This window comes from Falco punctatus, assembly GCF_963210335.1.
Source record: "Falco punctatus genome assembly, chromosome: 6".
NCBI lineage: Eukaryota > Metazoa > Chordata > Aves > Falconiformes > Falconidae > Falco > Falco punctatus.
Window position 1 is genome coordinate 76,678,986 of NC_137585.1, and position 16,606 is coordinate 76,695,591.

Genomic DNA, 16,606 nt, shown 5'->3' on the forward strand with positions numbered 1-16,606 from the left:
AAAGAACCATTGTATGCTGAAAGCCACTCTGGAAGCTTCCATTACAAAGGGAGTATTTATTTACTTTGTGTCATACTATGCCTACACAAAAAGAATCAATAATCCAGTCACTTAAATGTTTGGTCACCAAACCAACTGCCTCCTTCTAACACCATTTCCAGTAACTCACGACCTGTTGGACTCAAGAATCCTGCTCTCTATAGTAGTCTGCACAGAACAAAATTGGTTGGTGTGATACTCAGCTGACAGCCACCATGTGACACTCCAAAAGCCAGGGGGAGGCAGGGGGGATCCTGTTCTTTTGGGAAGCAGAGCTTATATCCTAAAAGCTAGGCTCACATGAGACTCCAAACTTTCAATAACTCCACACTGTGTCATCCTTAATTAGTGTCTCCTCCATTTCTTTCCTGGTATCCTTTATACAACCTACAAGGGAAAAATGTAGCACTATTAGATGCTTCCAATCCTGTTCTTCTACCCCTCTCTGCTCCCCCCCCCAACCACACAGATGCCCTGCAGGCTGTATCTGCAACCAATATGGACTACTTACAGTAGTTCCCAAGTCCCCAGCCAGTTCTTATGTAATGACTCCACCCCACCATATTACTTATGTAACACATATTAAGTAGCGTCGATTATATAGGAATCTTCTATATTAGTCATATACCCAGTTACTTTCATTCCAGTAGTTCTCACACAACATATTCACCAAATACTCAAGTTTTATTCCCCAACAGGTCACCACTGCGGGGGGAGAAGAAAAAATATTCACATCTCTCTGGGAACAGACTAAGAACAGTGTGTTACGAAACTTCTAAATGGAACAAGCCATCACCCTTAAAGCATCAGCAATTTTAACTGTTAATTTGTTCGTTGGGTAAGATGCAGAGGCTAAATTTACACCCTGCCACACAAGAACATGTGAACTAGCACTGAATTGCTCTGAAAACACGAGAACCCCACCCAAACAGTAACACCAGTTGCAGTCCTTGAAGAAAACAGAAAAGCGTTAGGATTGGAAAACACACGTTTTTCACTTCCCCGTAACAGAAGACTGAAATAAAAAAAAAAACCCAGAGAATGTATCTGCCAAGCTTCCAAGCCTACCCAGACCTGTGTGACAAATTCATTTTCCAATGAACCTCTGAAAGACATCGGGGGATATTCACCATATTCACATCCCATAGTTTTCATTTGTACCACGTATATATACTTACATCGTGGTGTTAAGACACAGGCCACCCGCGGCCTAACCTTGTCATACACACGTTACCCCACAGAAAAGCTGCTCAAGCCCTACAACAGGATCCCAACAACGTACAAATAAAAGCATATCGATCCATTTTTCCGTAACGAAGCTCTGTTCAAATAGAATAAAATTATTAATAGCTTCCAGATTTTTCCCTCCGGCCCCCCACCCCGGCAAAACACCACTAGAAAGGCGACGACCTCCTCATCAGAGCAACTCCGCATACGCCTGTACGTTTTCGCCAGCTGTTTTAATGAGGTCATTTAAACATCGCCGAAACCGACTCTTTGCACAATTCCGGGGAACCTAACTTACAGGTAACAGGGCTCTCGTACACGAGGAGGGGAAGCCGAGCGAGAGCGGGTGGCATTTACGTTAGCAGGGCCGGCCGCCGCGGGGGCCCGGCGCGGAGCCGCGCACCGCCCGCTCCCACGCTCGGGCGGAGCGAGTGGGCGCCCGGGGGAACTTTCCCTTGCGATGGGTAAAGCCTTACGCAGAGAGGGGGCGGAATGGAAAGCTTCCCCCGAGAGCAGCTACACCCTGGAGAGGGGTGGAGAATGAGGAGAGAAGCGAGAACCTTCCTCGGCGGCAGCTACACCCTCGTGCAGGAGGTTAATGGGGGAAGGGAAATGGGAACCAACGCGGCACCGACGGCACTGTGCGGGGAGGAGGGGGAGGGAAGCACGGACTCTCCCGGGCCGCCGCCGCCGCCTCAGCCAGCTTGGTCTGCAGCCAAACCCCACAAGAATGCAACGCGGTCACATGACCTCCGGCGGACGTGCAACTCCCTTCCCTCTCCAGGGAGACCCTGCGCCATCTTGTACTGACGCAGTTACAAAAGCAGGCACGAGTTGCTCTTCTCCCGCTCCTCTCCTCACAACCCCGGCACTGTTTGGGAAGGAGAAGCCAAGGCCTGGTCCTGCTTTCCTTTTCACCGACTCTTCAAGGATCCCCCGCCCGTGAAGTCCTCCCTCTCGCTGGGATCATGGCGCCCGTTTTCTCCCTTTGCACCAGCCTCCCCCGGCAGCTCCCCAACCCAGCCCAGCTGCGGCTGCCCCTGCTGCAGGATGATGTCAGCGTCAGCCAATCAGGGCGCGCCGGGCAAGCCCGGCCAACCCGGCTATTGGCTCCCGCGCAGCTCCCTCCCCCCTCCTGACTCAGTCGCCGCCGCGGTTCGTTGCGGGGCCGCAGCCAAGGCACAAGTGGGGGGAGGGGAATAGGAGGGGAAGGAAAAAAAAAAAAAAAAAAACCTACACAAAAAACCGACAACCAAACCCACCAAGACGGCAGCCGCCATTTCGCGCAATAACAGGCAGAACCCGAGCGAGCAGCCCCAGCCAAGCGCCCTAAGGAAAGAGAGAAAGAAACAAGAGACACACGCACAGAAGAGTTAGACAGGAAAAAATACCCATAGACTCCGCCGTGGTCACAAGACGTTTAATCGCCCCCCTCCTCCCTCAGACTCAATGCCCCGTTACAGCCGCCTCCTCTGCGTCCAACCAGCTAGCGGATTCCCTTCACCTCGGCTCCCTCCTGCCGCAGCAGCAGCTCTTTAGAGCCCCAAACTCTCTCTGCCCAAGGTGTGGGGGACGCTAGTCTATGGCGCTGCTGCTAACTGCTTCTCCGGTCACCCGATTGTGGCGGCTCCATCGAGGCAGGGTAAGAGCTGCCAGCCCAGCTTTTATCTGGTGCCCCGAGTTTGCGCACTGAAGGAGGCTCGCTCAGCCCCTGGTGGGCGTCGAATGAAACCCCAGCCGCCGCCTCCCCTCCCTCAATCAGCCATATCGCTGGAGGGGCTGAAGCCGGGCAGGGGAGGCAGGGCGGTGTGCGGGCTGAGCAGGAGCTGGGAGGGGACATGGTGGAAGGAAGAGGAGGCCGGTACAAACGGCAGAGGCTGCGTCTGCCTTGAAACACTGCGCGAGCTTTGCCAGCTCCCGCTGGTCCGGATAAAAGCAGACCGTACCTGCTCCCCAACTGCCGTTCCCTAAAGGGGAAACTCCCTTTAGTTCTTCTAAACTGAGAGGAGCTCGTTCACTGCTCGTCTCGCTCCCGGCAGAAAAGAAACGCCTTCAGTTAGTGCTGTCCCACTCGCTTTAAGAAAAAACGCTGTCTCCCGCCTGCCTTATACGAGCCTTAAAACGCCTTGGGGAAGCTTCTCAGCCTCGAGTGCCTTACTGGCAACAGAGATTCAGTCAAAATCTCCACATTGCCCTGAACGGGTCTCGGGCACAGCTCCCACTCCCGTTTCTTCCCCGCCCCTCAAGTAAGTTCCTCTGCTTGTGTTAGACCCGGCGGGTCTACCCGGCTTTTTGCCTGCTTTGTGGCGAAAATTTATCCCTCAGGCTGAGATCCATAAAGAACAGGTATGCTGAGAGTAACGCCGGCCGCGAGGAGGAGGCCGGGGCGGGGGGGGGGGGGGGGGCAGCCGAGGAGGGAATTTTGGCGTGTTTGCCTCAGAGGATGCAGTTCTGAGTCAGACATCCTCCCGCCCGCGTTTGGTCCCACAACAGCCTGGGACGGAGCCCCTGCCCCTCCCCCGCGGTCTGCGCCTCCGGGGCTGCGCATCGCCCCCGGCAGCAGCCCCAGCTGCAGCCGCCCCTCCTCCGCTGCCCTACTTCTCTCCACACCTCCTCACAGCCCCCCTGTCCAGCCCCTGCCGCAGTCTGGTGTCTCGGCCGCGCCCAGACCCGAGCCGTTCAGTGTAACGTGCAAAGCGCTGTTGCAAAATGGACACTGAGGGCTCGGCGGGCGCAGACTGCGCTCCCAGCCCGTAAGCAAAATGGCGGCTGTTTGGCTTCGCCTTGGTAACCCTGCCCCTGCCAGGCGGGGCGGGTGAGCCCCGTGCAGTGGGAGGGAGGGGAGAGCGGACGCCATTTTCCCAGAGAGAGGCAGTGACATAGAAGGGAGCGTAGGAGGCTGAAAGGAGGGAGACACGGGAGCAGCGGTGGCAGCGGGGTTTGTACATAGGTCCCAAGGCAAAGGCGCTTCCGAGCTGGTCCTTGTAGGGTTCTGCGCGCTGAGTTAGGTTTGGGGGGAGGGGGGGGTCTTCTTTCCTTTCTTTCCCTTTTCTTTCTTTTACCAGAAGCCTGCTGAGGGTTGAGTCCTGCCTAGGGTAGGAATATCCGCAGTGGGGCTGTTGCATTGTTTTGGTTGGGATAGAGAAGGGGCTCAGCCGAGGGGTCCTGCTGCCTGGCCTGTGACCATTACAGGTGAGTCTTCGGTTATTACCAGCGTATTCTGCTGTGGGTGCTGTGGGGAGGGGGGTGGCAGAAGGGGAGTGAAATGCGACGGGAACGTCTCATTACCCTCGGTGCGAGTATAACTCCTTCCCACCCTGAAATGCGTTTAAATTCTGTTTAAGTTGTCTTGAATTTGTTTTTCCTTTTGTGGGGTTTGGTTAAAAAATGGCAGGCTGTCGCTATATCTTGTGAATATGGCGGGTTACTGTAACTGGAGGAGCTGAGGAGAATTTTTTGGCAGTTACGCCAGATTTATGCATTATGCTTGGAAAAAGAGCCAAAAGGGGCTATTATGTGACAACGTACAGTTCCTTAGACTGGTGGTTTTCAGAAGGGGTTTGTGTGTTACTGGGACTGCGTATTGAGTTTTATGAAGCTTAGGGAAATCTATTCTTTTCCTCCATCCTGTGTATTTTTGCTTTGTGGTACTAAAATGGCTCGTTATAGGCCTAATCTCTCTGCCTTCCACACCCCCGCCTCCTTTCCTCCCTCCCTGCTAATACCTCTGCTTCGTGGTGTAACCTGGACGAACGGAAAGCAGTCCTGAAGAGTTTGTGCCAATTTAAAAGGGGATCATTCTCTCCACCCCCTTTCTTGAGGGTGTAAGTAGTTATATTGGTGCATCCCTTTCTTGCTTTAGTTTCTGCAGCCAGTGTTCGTGTTCCTTGGGTGGCATATTTCATTCTCAAATAAATAAAGATTGGTGGGGTAGACCCTATTGCTGTAGACATGGGGGGGGGAGGGAAACAAACGGTTCACTGTGTAGTACTAAATAGGGTAGAGAAACATAATATAGCTTGATTATAAAGGTCCTGTATTCCCCCGTACTCAGCCATTAGGGAATGTGCGGTGGCTAAAAGCCCTGAGGTCCCTAAAACGGTACATACTACGTGTCGTTAAAAGCAGAAGTTTTGTGCTGCATCTAGATTTAGGAATGTTTTAGTCTGTTTATTTACAGTACCTTAAAGGAATAATAACGAAACGTTTTTGTTACTCAGGGCTCAGATCAGAGAAAAGCAAGATATACCCATGGCTGTACTTGTAATGCATGATTAATTGATTATTATCTCTATACTTTTAAAGTTACTTTTCAAAAAATGTGGAGCAAATTTTTTAATTTCCCTCTTTTGTCCTTTAGAGATTCTAAAAATGGCGGCCTCAGGCTGATGTTGTGGTAATCTAATCAGCTCGGGTCCTCCACACCCCATGCAGTGCGTTTGTCTGCAGCGTATTAGAGTCTTACTATGTTTAAATGAAAAGACTGTTCCCTTCAAATAACGTACAAAACATCTCTTGACTTTACTGCGATTTAAAAATGCTGTGTTCCAGCTGATTAATTTTATTGGTTATGTGTGTGAAAGGCAAGTGAACGAGACCACTCTTGTCGGGGAAAAGGGGGGTGGAAAGAGGCAACAGACTCAAGCAGCTTCTTTGAGGGGTGTGTTTAGGTTGCTGTAAGGTAATATGTATGTCGGTTTAATAATTAGGAAAACTCCCTGCGTTTGTGATGGGTACTGTACATCTGTCCATCCTATTAACGACATAAACCCGGTAATATTTATCAAAGATCACTAAAACAGCCAAATTCTTTGTGGAATCACATTTGTGAACATCAAGTTCACCTTCCAGGAAATAGCTCTGCTGGGCATCAGGGTAGTAATTCCATGTATTTATAGTTTGAGAATGCTAAAAGAATTTAATACTTGCAGATATAATGCATGCGAATTTATAACCTGTTACTTTATTAAGATGTGGAATTTCTTCTGTCACCATGTGATCTTGGTATTACATTTTTTCTTCAATTTATTTTGTATATTGCTGTATGAATTGTATATGTGGTGATACATATACAAATACTGAGGGAAAGTGCGGTGCCTAACCTCTAATTTTTTTCCTAATTGAAATATGAACCTTTTAGTATCACCACTATAAATATGTTTGAGTGGGGGGAAGGGAGGTCACAAGGATTTATTATTTGGTAGTTGGTGTAGTGTACTCTGATACAAACTGTGGAGGCTACAAACTGTGTGGTTTAAGCAACAACAACAAAATAGTAATTTTTCACTTTTTTGTTTTTGATGCCTGTCTTTAATCTTGTCCTTGGTTTAACGAGGTATGAATTCCTGTGCTAGTATAGCTTTGGAACCTTCTGGATTTAAACAATCAAAAGTGAGGTATTGAAGGGGCAAAACTGTCTGCAGTCTCTAAAGAATTTTAATTTAGGTACATTTAGAAGCACCAATACATGGTTTAAGGTATACCTGAAGTTGAACAATGACATAGTGAAACATTTAGTGTGTTGTTAATGCATGCCTTTCATGTGTTTTGAGGCCAAAGGCTGAGTGATTCCAACCACCAAGTGATGCGTTAATAGTCCAGTATTGCATGCTTCCATCATACCTTCCTTATTTATATAGATTTGATATTTTTAATAAACCATGTTTTACTCTGTATATTTAAAAGTACATGAATAAGATTCGAAAGAATGTATGTATAGGCCTTTCGGGAAATGTTTTCTTTTTGTTCTCTAGGTTTAAAGCTTCTGTTCTTGTGAGTAATTTTTTTAACGTTACGACTTAGAGGGCTACACAGCTCTGCAGTCGAACTTTATGGCCTCAGTCATGTTCTCAAGCAGATATCTGATTCAAGATGAAAATTAAAATTTGTACACTTTACAAAAAACATAGGGTGGGTGGGTGTGAAATAAACACAAAGATTGAAATATTCAAAATTTTCAGCTTATCTTAAAGATTACAAATTTTATGCATGAAGAGTCTGGAATTTTGAGATTTTCCGGAGTTGCCCATGTATGAGTTGTAGTGAGTCATTTTGCCTTTGTGACTCAGTTTCTCCATTTATAAAAACAGATTTGTGATTTAAGGAGACAATGTTACAAAGAAAAATTTGTATTTAACTCCATTGATGTTGATACGTTGAAGTATATTCATGAAAAATGAAATACCCCCTACAGATTAATGAACACCTCTTGATAGAGGGAAGATTTGAAATCTGAATTGCCTTTTTTTTTCTTTTTTTTCAAGAGGCATTTCTGATTTACAAACGTTGTGTTACAAATGCAATAATACAGACTGTAGTTCTAAAACCGTTTGTGTATCTTCAGGCTTTCCATATCTGAAGGAAAAAAAAAACTGCTTAACTGTCACTTAGCCTTTTGGGTGAGCTTTTTTGCCATCTGGGAAATTTCGGAGGGGAAATAATACAGGCTTTTTAGACTATATCTAGGGGAAGTTTCTCTTAGCAGTAAAATTCAGATTACTTTTAGGAGTTGCATTATCTCATGTCTTTGGTAAAGTTTTAGCACACAACTCTTTATTCTGTTGGAAAGCATAAGAAATGCAGAAATGGGTGTCATACTGAAGGCTGTAGTGTCTCTCTAGTCCTGATCTCAGTTTGATTTAAGGACAGTCTTCCTTTGTGTGCATGCTAATAATTATTTTATATGTGGACTTGGGTAAGTCTATTTAAGTCCTAAGTTAAGGATTATTTATGGGACTCAGTTAAGGAGTGGTGTACGTAATTGTGAAATTGTGGCATTGTTCTAAATAGATTAATGTAAATAAAGGCTTAATGAAAGTATTGTGCTGTTTTTGTCTAACATTCTAACAAAATTGAATGAGGGGATGTAGAGCGGAGAAAACAAAAAATATAAAAACCAATTCAGACTTCTAGAGAGATCCTAAAGAAGTCCATCTATGTTATTGGCCTAGTGACTTCCATACAAATGAGCATTTGTGAATCTCAAAAGCAAATTTTGTTGGACAGTGTTTTTGGAACAGGTACAGTGCATAAATGTTTCCACTGTGCAAACATTGGTTTTGATTTATTGCTAAGAATGAAAGTTAAGGCATCTCTGGTTTTAAAAAATTTACCTTATGTAGAATGTGGATTAAGGAAAAGAAGAAAGATATTTTTTTTTATTCTTCCGAATTCTGGATTATTTGAAATGCTAATTGTAGTGGGTTTTTTGAATGGTGCAAGATGAATATTTCTAACTACATCAGTGTTCATTAACCAAAGAATCATACCCACAGAAGTTAACCTAATTTTTCTGAGGCTTCAAAATTCTGCTGATGGTCTTCATACTACAAAGCCCCCCTGCTATAGTTGTGTTCAAAGACAAAACTGTTGTTACCTTTAAGGAATAACAAACAAGTTATTTAAAAGAAACCTTGTCAAGGTTTCATATACTTACTGGGAAATACTGAGATTATTTTTCTTTCCTCTTACAAATCTCGATGTGGTATTAATGAATCAGCCAAGATTTTAAGCTGTGCTGTTTGTTGAAAGGTTTTAATAATGAAGGTTATCTGTAAACATTTGAGGACAGTTTTGTTGTAAAACATAAGTATTTTTAAAAATATGTAAGTGCTTTATTTTTTTAAATTAAAATATTTAAGAACTATGGTAAGTCACAGTGTCTGCTCAAGTTAAGTTTTTTAAAAGTACAGATGAAGAATATGTTGAAATAGCACACAGTGCATCTGTGCAAGTAGGATGTGTTTGTTAGTTTTGCATATTTTATTGAAAGAGTGCTAGCTCTCCTTTCATGTGAAAGTTCTTACACTGCTTAGATGGAGATGCAGTGTTGTAAAACAGCCTCATTTACAGAACTGCTGGTCCTTTGCAAGCCTCACCTAAGTGTAGGAATGCCAAAATAGTATTGTTCCTAGTTTTAGAATTTAATTTTAAGTTAACATTTGTCAGTAGGGGTAGATAATAAAATGTCGTAGTGCAAGCTGAGGTTTAAAGAAGCTTTTTAAAATTTTATTCTCATTTGTAGTTTTGTGTATTGTTTTATGCCGTTGTAGTCTAGCTAATCATTCACCTTTATGTCTTTATCTCAAAAATAAGTTGTCATCAAGTTGAAAGACAAGATGATAAGACTAGGATTTTAATGACACTATTGTACCTTATAGTACATTTTAAGAAGGAGGACCTATAATTGGTTGCCCATTGGTTATTGTATTATTCATAGAAATTAATATCCTGTGTTCATGAAGTGAGAATTTTAAATGTATACAGAACAGCAGGTTTGAATCTTACCCTGAGGAGCTTTGAATATTTTAGTCAGTTTGGTGTTCATTACTCTCTAAGTCTCCTTACTTGACTAGGTCTAAAGATACTTTTTTCTTTAACAGTGGGTGATGCTCTTAACTTGCCTTGAGTAGTCAAAATGAGCGAACTCCTAATTGTTACGGTTATAATGGGGCTGTGTTTAAAACTGTATCACAAGACAGATGATATTCCAAGTCTAGACAGCTAATCCTATTTTAACCATTTGTTTAAAGACACTTTTCCAATGTTTTTAGTAGATTCTACTTAAACTGAAGGTGAAGACCTGAGAATTACAGCAATTTATAACTTTTGAGGAAGGTATAGAGAGATCATACCTCTCATTTAGTTTCCAAACCTATTGTTCTATAACTGTGAAGGAAATGTGAATATATAAGTGATAAACAATACAGTAGTTATTTTACTAGTTATAAGGATAAGGTTCCTCCTCAGATGCTTTACCAAGTGACATAGTTAATTGCTCTTTGCTTGGGGTAGAAACTCTTGATGTGAATCTTGGTCTTTAATTGCAGGGTTTTCATGAATGACTAGTGTTTTCTAAATTCTGTTCATTCTCCACTGTCTCTTTCCAATCATATCTTCTGTACTGGAAGACAAATAAAATACAAACTGCATCTTCCCGCTCCCCCCCCCACCCCCGTCCATCTGCATCTGTGTGGCAGTAGTATTGAAAGTTAAAAGCTGTGTTTTGTGCTTCTATTGCTGGGCAGACCATCATTGTTTTTGTGTTTATTTTAAGATTATCTATTTCATATCTTTGTTTTTGCAATTAAGAATACATACTGAGATACCCTTGGAAAGCACAGAAGTACAGTTACAAATGCATGGAATGTAAATTTCTTAATACAAATCAGTCAATATAGTTTTGCAAGATAATTGCAATTGAAATGTTTTTTTGTTTTCTTCAAAGTAGGAAAGGTCTTTTGATACGTAAACTTTTGTACTTTTTGGCTGTCCTTGAACATGACATAGTCCCCTCCATCTGTTCCCTCACCCTTTCTTGCACTCTTCCTCCCAAAATTTTAGTAAAGAGCATTGAAATACTGCCAAGTTGTTACCAAGAAGTACAGTCCAGGTTGAACTGTGATTAAAATTACGTTAAAAAAGTTTTAACTGCTAGAAAGTCTCTGTTTGAAAGGGTGCAACTTTCTGACTTGCTTTTGTTTTGATTCCTAGGCGTAAGTGTAACAATTAGGTGAATGTCTACAAACTGCTTCTACAAGTAAAAGTAGAAGCACTGCTGTACAGTTCATGTAAGTCAAATGATAAAATGGGGAACTAGGCTTTGGAATCTACCTAAGTAGAAACATAACAAAATAAAAATTTGCTTAGCTGAAATGTCAGACTTCAAATAAGTCAAAAGAATATACTACTTATGTGGCAGGTACCTAATAATTATAGTAGAGTCCTAAGTCTTATTAAGCAGCATAGAAAAAAAAAAAAGAACTATTTTATTTGATGTCATGAAGCCACCAAATGTTTAGGCAGTTGAAGGGAATACCAATGTGTATTTGTAGCCAGATGCTCCAATTCCGCTCTCCCCCCCCCCCCCCAGCCAAGCCTTACTACTTCTCGGGAGGAATTTTGGGCCTTAGAATTTAGACTTTCCAGTGGCAGAAGTACCATATGACACACTGTTAAATTTAATAAAAAGTAAATGTAATAAACCCTTACAGTTGCAGACATAACTTAGAGAGTACTCTTTGTATTTTGAAATGTTTGTCAAGAATAATGACTTAAGGTAATGGGTGTGAATAATGTTTTCTTGGAGAATAATTGGTAAGTTGCATACAGGCATTTTGTGTAAATTTAACCAACAGTTATTTACCACTTTCTGATAGATGGAGAAAAAAGTTTGCAATAAAACATCTGATAGAAAAATGTGACTTAAAGCCAAGATCTGTTTATTGGTGAATTACTTAATTTGTTTCCTTAACCTTTGAATTCCTACTTAAAGGAATTTTAGGACTTGCAGTGATACAGTGTAACACGGTAATGCTAGGTAGCTGATGCATACTGAAAGTTACAAACAATACTGCTATCAAAAAGTAATTTTTTCTCTTTGCTCTTCTTCATTTGCTACACCTGTATTTTACAATTCCTTGATTCTCCAGCTGAAATAATTGGTAATTTTTGAATGGATAGGCCTTTTTGTTTGTGGTGTATTTTAAGAAGTATGGCAGATGTTCAGTAAGCATAGAGACATCAAGTAATTGGCAGTTAATTTTCAGGTTTGGGGGTTGATTTCTGTAAATATAAAACCCAAAATCTGGAAATGTATTTTTCTCTATAACTCTGCTTACTGCTTCTTTGATAGATTTCTGTTCAATAAGCTAATCTTTACTCTTTCTGTAAGTGCATTTACTTTGATTTCTTTCTACCACTCATTCTTTTTCTATTCCTAGTCTCATACTTTGTCTAACTTCCACTGAGAGAAGAAAAGGAGGAGTGAAGAGAGAGAAGAGGTAAGGGGAAATCTTCCATGTTCTAATGGGATGGCATAAATGTTTGAGGAAGAGAAATCGCTTTCTGTGCTTTCTATCACTTCTTCAGCAATACGCAAAAGCAGCACTCTTGGACCAGATAGTAAAGGGAAGATAGCGTATGGCCGGTGGAAACTACCTCTTCCGTGTGGCAGAAACTTGGCTGGCTGACAGACTGTTCCTAGGTTTATACTTAAAAGGGCAGCTTGCTTTCCAATGACTGGAGTTGGTGTAATGCATATAATGAGCTATACTGAAGAACTGATACATACATGGTAGGAACTCAAGTTTTTTACACATGAATCTTGGATACCATGGAGGAGGCAGGTTTTTTTCTTCTTTGTTCCAGATCCCAAACTTGAGACCAATTCATGAAGTTTGGCTGTCATTCCAAACATGCCTGAAGTCTTTGTTGAATGTAAAGCCCCGTATTTATTGTATTGGAATGTTCATAAGTATGCTGATGAACTCCTTATTTCACCATGCTTGTTCTTACTCTATCTTGGCACTAGACTAAAAGCAAAGTAGGAGGAGGAGCCATACCCCGGTAGTAGTTTGGCTGTAATAGCACTGTTTCTTAAGTAAGTTGGTCTAATGATCACTAGGGGTGTCTCAGTACAACTGATAACTATCAAATTTTTGGGTTTTAAGTTAGGAACTTGGTATCCTTGAGATTTCTGAAGCTTAATGAAAATCCAAAAGGGGATGGAAAGGGGCAGCTATGACTAGTATGCTGGGAGAAGTAGGGAGAGGAAGCGTAATGATTTAGCCATTACCTGTTGTGTGTGTAACTCCAAACCAGCTGTAACAGGTACTTTTTTTTTTTTTTTTGTGTGGTTGGCAGGGCACCTAAAAAGTAGGTGAGATCGACCTGACTACTGACAATGTGTAGGTCAGTGTGGATGGCATAGGAGGTTATTGAGGGGCTTATAAGGCCAGGACCAGTTAATACTGTGATGGGGAGGAAGATACTGCTATGAGAAGGATATAGAGAATATTAGGTCAGTGGGAATATTTGGGCACAAACTCAAAACACTTAGGAAACCAGATTTCTTTGAGTAAGGTATTTCTTCTGTGTGATTTGCAGGAGTTAGTCATTACTGAGTCCTAATTTGTGTATTATATTTGAGTGTGCCTACTCTGTCTTATTTTACCGATTACCTTTTTTTGTCTTGGCACAAATTTGAAGTGGACTGCTAACTTACCTGTTAGGTTACCATAGAGAGCCTCAAACAGTAGCCAAGGTCTGAATTTAGACTCATAGTTTATGTTTCTAAGCCTCCATACTTACACCACTGCAGTTGCAGTATGAACATTTGGAAGTTGGATATCCCTCCTAATCACTTAGCAAAATCTATACCATGGTGCAGCATGCTGGGGGAAACAGAGAAGGAACTTCCTTGTGGGTAGGATTAGTCATTTATTCATGTATTCTGCTTCTAGGTCTGATTAAGGATGTGTTATCTCCTTAGAAACAGCCAGTAATACATAAATACTCAGATTATTTTGATACATGTTTTTATGCCGCATGTGTATGCTACATACATTTACTCCGGATTTGTGTGTAGATACATACATATGTGCATATACACATGTGTGTGCACAGAGTAGCACACTATTGGAAGGATATCTAGAGTATATCATTAAAATGTCAGTTTGTATCCCTAGTTTTCCAAATAACCTAACTGTTGTATAGAGAAGATGAGAGTGGTTAGAGCAGTAGTGGAAAGCAAAAGTTTACCAAAACACATAGGGTTTTTTTAGTAAGATCCTATTAGTGTTTTCTTCTCCCTGTAAACCCCCTCCTCCAATTAAAACCAAATTTTTAAAAAAAAGTTAAAAAAAAAAGTAGTAGGCAGGGAAGCCAAGTAGGAAAGCTCAGTTTTTTGGCTCTACGGTAGGTCAGGGCAGCAGTTTTCACACTGGATTTGTGGACTATAACCACACAGCATTTTTACTTAGAAGTTTCTCCTGTATAATAGTACCAGAGCATAGGTGTTACCAACTTCTCTTAGGTATGTTCTTGTGGATTTCTTTGTGGGAACGGTGTTTCCCATGACCACAAGTTAAAATTGTTGGCCTGTAAATCTGAAGGAAGTCATGACAAGAATTGCTTTGCTAACGATTGCAAATGTGTATACACTGTATGATGTAATCGTGGGGGGGGGCGGGGGGGGGGGGGGGGGGGGGGGGGGGGGGGGGGGGGGGGGGGGGGGGGGTGAGAGAATGTTTAGATTGATTGCATGCTCAGTAAATGGCAGTTTATGCATAAAGATGTTTTTAAAGCATTTGTCCTCTAAATTCTATTTCTCCCTTTTTCCAATGTATGTAGTAGACTTGGTGTGTTTCAATTTTAAGATAACATAGCTGTGTTCCTGCATGCTGTATTGAGTACCAGCACTTCAAACATGCTTTATGCACCTCCCCTTATAAAGAAAGCATTTTTAGAGGGAAGGAAGGCATCAGCACACCTTGTAGACTGTTCTTCCTGGTGTGGTAAGGAAACTGGATGGAATGCTGCCTGTTGGTCATCTGTATTACCTGAGATGACTTGCATAATACAACAACTAATGCCAAGTTCAGCAGGAATCAGCAGAGGTCTGAAAGCAGTAGTATGATCTTGGAAGTCTTTGCATCTTGCCTGAAAGACCCTGTTGAGATGTGAAACTCTAGTTACTAACTTCAGAATGATCCTGTGGAGCTGACAGGGACCCACAGTAGCATGAATTTTCTATTGGGAGCAAACAAAAGCTGGGGTTTTGGTTTGAGCTTAGTGCTGTGTGAGTACAGGTAGATTGCTGTTACATTCAAATTGAAGTTACGAGATTAGCATGATGTGCTGGTTGAACTGAAAGGTCTTGCTCGACTCAAGACTGCCATGTGACTGGTTTTTGTATTTTACGTCTTAATCATTTTTATCTGTAAATCTGATGACTCTTCTCTATCATTCCTCTTCCTTGCTCCACGCACAAGTGGAAAATTGCCTGTACAGATCACTTTCTTTCAGCAGTTTCATCTGTTTGTTCCAGCAAGCTTCAAGTTAATTCCCTTGGATTTGTACACATTCGTTAAAAATGAATCATTATGTGTACTGTGTGTATTCTGATACTTAAATATTGCTCCAGGAAATTGTTACTAATTTTTTTCTTTTATTTAAAGGACATGAGGCAGTGGGTTAACCAGTACTCTTACTTTAGCAAAAGAGAGCTGCTTCTGTACTTTCGCTCAGGGGAAATAAGCTCTGCTTAAACATGGGGTGAACTGCCTGTTTCTCCATAAGTTGGGAAACACAGGCTGTAACTTTTCAGATGTTCAAGAGTGATAATTATTCTCAGGTGTTTCAGTTACTCAGTTTACTAAATATGGGTAAATTATCACTTTCACCTTTTACATATTTTGTGGTATATTTAAAGTTACATTGTTTTTCTATTAAGGAAAGACAGTTGGCATTTGTACATAGGTTAGAAGGTTTGATTAATTTTTTTACCTCATATGTATTTTGTATGTAGAATTTTTGAAGATGCAGAGCAAGCACACTATAGAGATGGTAATTTGGTTAATGTGATTAATCCTTCTGCAGTGACATTAGCAAAGGACTTTGAGGTAAAGTTGCATGCATCAGTATAAAATCTAAATAATTTTTTAATCATAAACCAGCACTGTTTCCTCTCATTAAACACACAGAATTACAGGCTAATCTAATTATAATTAGATTTTTCTCTCTTAAATTTTTGCTCTGTGATTCGGGAGGGCCTGGTAATCCTCTCTGCAGAGGCATTCTGTGATGAAAGCCCCAAGTCTTGAAACATCTAAACTATGTAACTACTTTCCCCCCTCCTCCCGCCCCCCCCCCCCCCCCCCCCCCCCCCCCGGCCCGCACGTTGTAATTGTCAGTGGGTGGTGACTGATGGAGGCAATTGCTAGATAAAAAATACTGAAAAACTTCAGGTGTATACTGAGGTAATAAACAGGAACAAAAATACTATTTTTTTTTAATACTTAGTGATGTGAGAAACTTGAACTGATTTAGCGATCAGCTTACTAAAATTAGTGTAGTGTTTTGTTTGTGGAACATTCTTAGATTCGAGCTAGGAAATAATTCAGTTGTAAGCTTAATTCATGATTTCACTGAAGTCCCTCTGTAAATCGGAAAACAAATGTTGTATTGCACGTAGTTTGAATTCTGTTCCTTTTTGTAGTGGATTTTTCCCCCCCAACTTCTAAATACCTTTTGTCTTTAGTACCTATCATATGACAACAGAATCTGGAAATTGATTTATAGGGAAGGAAAGACAAGGAGCAGTGACACTGTGTGAAAGGCTGTCAGATGTACTAAGAATACTAACAACAGATTTCATTGATATTTTTTTTTTCCCTTCCCACCCACCCAGCCCTTTGGTTTTTTAGCATTAGGGATAAATGTGGATTAAAAAAAAAACAACCCAAGCCAAACAAAATCCCACCACCTTGTTACAGTAAGTATGTGATATTATCATATTAATTTCTTTTCAGGATTTCTTTTATGATTAAGGCAAAAAAAT

General features: G+C 41.7%; 1 protein-coding gene and 1 long non-coding RNA gene across 6 annotated transcripts in view; one reads left to right on the plus strand and one right to left on the minus strand.

Annotated features, from left to right (window-relative positions):
• Positions 1-3,771, minus strand: part of LOC308065735 — an 85,694-nt gene extending 81,923 nt beyond the window's left edge. For 2 of the 3 annotated variants that reach the window (XR_013928890.1, XR_013928891.1), the window contains exons 1-3: positions 2,771-3,771; positions 2,529-2,595; positions 1,565-2,309 (exon numbers count right to left, since the gene is read on the minus strand). This is a non-coding gene — a long non-coding RNA (uncharacterized lncRNA). Of the gene's footprint in view, positions 1-1,480; positions 2,310-2,528; positions 2,596-2,770 lie in introns of those variants that run through there. The other variant, XR_013928892.1, reaches the window with a different exon arrangement.
• Positions 3,772-4,158: 387 nt separating this feature from the next.
• Positions 4,159-16,606, plus strand: part of KMT2E (lysine methyltransferase 2E (inactive)) — a 62,291-nt gene continuing 49,843 nt past the window's right edge. For 2 of the 3 annotated variants that reach the window (XM_080391906.1, XM_080391908.1), the window contains exon 1: positions 4,159-4,458. The gene's annotated coding sequence lies outside the window, so the exon portion shown is untranslated. Of the gene's footprint in view, positions 4,459-11,987; positions 12,048-16,606 lie in introns of all 3 variants that reach the window. The other variant, XM_080391907.1, reaches the window with a different exon arrangement.